Source organism: Lactuca saligna, chromosome 4 (assembly GCF_052625555.1).
Source record: "Lactuca saligna cultivar CGN05327 chromosome 4, ASM5262555v1, whole genome shotgun sequence".
In the NCBI taxonomy this organism is placed as follows: domain Eukaryota; kingdom Viridiplantae; phylum Streptophyta; class Magnoliopsida; order Asterales; family Asteraceae; genus Lactuca; species Lactuca saligna.
In genome coordinates, this window is record NC_136420.1 from 325,504,501 (window position 1) to 325,508,781 (window position 4,281).

Sequence of the window (4,281 nt, forward strand, 5' to 3'; positions counted from 1 at the left end):
ACTCCCGAGGATTGATGATCTCTTTGACCAGCTTCAGGGAGCATCTTGGTTCTCCAAGATTGATTTGCATTCGGGTTATCATCAGATGAGGGTCAGGGAGGAGGATACGTAGAAGACCGCGTTTCGGACGCGCTATGGCCACTATAAATTCGTGGTGATGCCATTTGGGCTCACCAATGCTCCTGCCGTGTTCACGGACCTCATGAACCGCGTATGCAGACCGATGCTGGATCGGCCTGTGATAGTCTTTATCGATGACATCTTGGTTTATTCCAAGACTTAGGAGGAGCATTTGAGAGAGGTGTTGGAGACCCTGAGGAGGGAGATCTTGTATGCCAAGTTCTCCAAGTGTGAGTTTTGGTTGCGCGAGGTGCAATTTCTCGGACACCTCGTCAACCAGAACGGGATTCTGGTCGATTCGGCCAAGGTCGAGGCCGTGATGAGATGGGAGATTCCGAAGTCTCCATCTGAGATTCGGAGTTTCCTGGGATTAGCAGGCTACTATCGGAGATTTATTCAGGATTTCTCCAAGATAGTCGTACCCCTGACGCGGCTGACGAAGAAAGTCGTGGTCTTTCGGTGGGGACCCAAGCAGCAGACTGCATTTGAGACACTGAGACAGAGATTGTGCGAGGCGCCGATCTTAGCCCTGCCAGAGGGCGTAGAGGATTTTGTGGTTTATTGTGACGCGTCCATTTCAGGGTTGGGCGCGGTACTGATGCAGAGGGGGGCATGTCATTGCCTACGCTTTGAGGTAGCTCAAGCCTCACGAGGCGAACTACCCGACGCATGATTTGGAGTTGGGCGCGGTGGTGTTTTCCCTTAAGATTTGGCGACATTACCTCTACGGAGTTCAATGTACCATCTACACGGACCACAAGAGTTTGAGGTACTTCATGGATCAGCCGAATCTGAACATAAGACAGTGTCGGTGGTTGGACGTGGTGAAGGATTATGATTGTGAGATCCTTTACCACCCGGGAAAGGCCAACGTGGTGGCCGATGCACTTAGCCGCAAGGTGGCGCCGATCAGGGATATTTGCATGAGGATGACTGTAGTGACTCCCCTGTTGGAGCAGATTTGGGAGGCTCAACAAGAGGCTATCAAGGAGGAACATCGGAAGAGCGAGCGTGTGGTGGGTCAGGTTTCCTCCTTCGATTATGATAGCCAAGGACTATTGACACTACACCGCAGGGTGTGGGTGCCGCATCACGGAGGCGTGCGCCAGATCTTGATGGAGGAGGCGCACAAGTCCCGATTCTCTATTCATCTTGGGGCGATAAAGATGTATAAGGATCTTCGTCTAAACTATTGGTGGCCCTGCATGAAGCAGGATGTGGCATGGTACGTCGAGCGGTGCTTGACCTGCAGGAAGGTCGAGGCCGAACATCAGAGACCGCATGGGAAGATGTAGCCGTTGGACATCCCGTTGTGGAAATAATAAGACATCACGATGGATTTTATCACAAAGCTTCCCAGGACTACGCGTGGAGTAGATTCGATTTGGGTCATCATGGACCGATTGACCAAGAGCGCCCATTTTATTCCGATCCAGGAGAGCATCTCGGCCGAAAAGTTGGCCGATATCTACATCAGGGAGATAGTAGCGCGGCACGGGGTGCCAGTGTCAGTGATATCAGACCGAGACGTGCATTTTACTTCCAGGTTTTGGAAGAGATTTCATGACGAGTTGGGAACTCGTTTGCATTTTAGCACCGCCTTTCACCCGCAGACGGATGGTCAAAGAGAGCGGACCATCCAAACCTTGGAGGATATGTTGCGGGCATGTGTGTTAGATTTCAGTGGTAGCTGGGATACCTATCTTCCCTTAGCCGAGTTCTCATACAATAACAGCTACCACGCGAGTATTGACCGACCCCCATTCGATATGTTGTACGGATAGAGGTGTACGATCCCGATATGCTGGGGTGAGGTTGGCCAGAGGGTCATGGGAAGCACCGAGGTGGTGCTCAAGATGACAGAGAGGATCCAGCAGGTTCGGAGCAGGCTTCAGACTGCTCAGAGTCGGCAGAAAAGTTACGCCGACAAGCGTCGATCCGACTTGGAATTCCACATCGGGGATATGGTTCTCCTGAAGGTGTCACCTTGGAAAGGCGTCATTCGATTCAGGAAGCGGGGCAAGTTGGGCCCGAGATTTATTGGACCATTCAGGGTTGTAGCTCGAGTGGGCAAGGTGGCGTATAGGTTGGATCTGCCAGTCGAGCTCAGCCAGATCCACAACACTTTTCAAGTCTCTCAGCTGCAGAAGTGCTTAGTGGATGATTCAGCAGTGGTGCCGTTAGAGGATATTCAGGTTGATGACAACCTGAATTACATTGAGCGCCCAGTCGCAATCCTCGACAGGAAGTCGAAGGATTTGAGGAACAAGAGGGTGGAACTAGTGAAGGTGCAATGGCAGCACCGCAAGGGTTCGGAGTGGACTTGGGAGCCGGTGGAAGAGATGATGGAGCATTACCCCGAGCTGTTTCAGGATCGAGCAACAGACTTCGAGGACGAAATCTAAAATAAGTGGGGGAGATTTGTAGCACCTGGTTCCTGGTATGTAAATCTTATTTGAGTGTTTTCCATTTTTAGCCTTGGACTCGGCGAGTCATAGGCCCGACTCGTCGAGTAGAGCCGGGACCTGGGACACGTTATAAGTTGGCAACTCGGCGAGTCCATATCCTGGACTCGGCGAGTCACCGCTGTTGGATGAAACCCTAAGTTTCAAGGGTTTGCACCCTATTTAAACTCTCATTCTGCCCCAATCTCGCCCCCATTCATCCTCAGAGCTCTATACCATGTTCAAGAGTTGTTTCCTTGTGAGTTTGAAGCATTTGGGTGCTCTCTTGGAGTTTTGGAGTGGGAAAAAGAGTAGATCAAGAAGAAGAATAGGAGGTCAAGCATCTTTGAGCTTTCTCAGTGTGTTCCCTAAGGTATGACTCGATTTTTCCCTTGCTTTCATGCTTATAGTCCCTTTTAGCTCCATTAAAGTCCTTCTTGAACCATTTCCAAGATTGTGTATGTGTGGGGGTTCGTAATAAGCTGAGTAACCTCTAGATCTAGGCATGGTTGAGCTCCAGGAGCTCAGATCTACTGCCTTTATGGACCCATGTTGCATGAAAACCTTAGATCTACTCTTTTGGTGCATTTTGAACCCTAAAACCCTCATAGATGGATATTTACATGTAAAGTTGGAAACTTTACGTGTTATTCATGTTCTAGGAGCCCAGATCTATGAATGGCATGGAATGGATTCGAGCAAAATCGCGTTTATGGCTCTTGCATGAAGCAGACTTGGCGAGTCGCTCATCTGACTCGGCGAGTCTGGTCACGAGTCTCTGAGATTGTCCCCTTTTAGCTGTGTTGAGTTGTGTGGTGAGTCCAGGATGGACTCGGTGAGTTGGAAGCCAAAGCTCACCCATAATGGAACTCGGCGAGTCGATGCCCAGACTCGGCGAGTTCAAGGCAATCTCCTTAGATCAAGAACAGACTCAGCGAGTTGTTCATACAACTCGGCGAGTCACAGTATAAATTGTTCATCGGATGAAGATGGACTCGGCGAGTTGTTCATACAACTCGGCGAGTAGGATGAAGGACTTGAACATCAGTTTGGAAGGAGAACTCATCGAGTCAACGCCTAACTCGACGAGTAGAAACAGAATTTAGGTCAGTCGTTTGGACATGGACTCGGCGAGTTGGCGAGCCAACTCGGCGAGTCGGGTCAACTGAAAGTTGACTCTGACTTTGACTTAGGGCATGATCAGGGGTAGAATGGTCATTTTACCCAAAGGACAGTAGTAGTATTTGACTAAGTGTTTGTGGGAATTTCAGCCGGAGGATTTCCGGAGCAGCAGCAGCAGACAGATTATTCCCACACAGATCAGCAGCTACTACGAGGTGAGTTACCTTCCAGTAGCGGTGGGTCTAAGGCCACAATGCCGGCCCACCAGTAGGAGATGTGTGATTAAATGATTGTCTTTGTGATATTCATCTAGGGTTGCTACTACCTGTGTTATGCTATGTGTTAGTGACAGTAGGGGGAGATAGTCCCCCAAAATACCGGTCAATAGGGCCGAAGGGGCGGTCATGCGCAGCCATGCTAGATAGACTATGTGATATATGTGTTATGTGGTAGTAGTAGGGGTGAAATAGTCCCCAGTATTCGGTCGAGAGCACCGAAGGGGAGGCCAGCACCCAGATATGCTAGGCAGTATCCGGTCGAGAGGACCGAAGGGGAGGCCAACACTTAGATATGCTAGGCAGTATCCAGTCGAGAG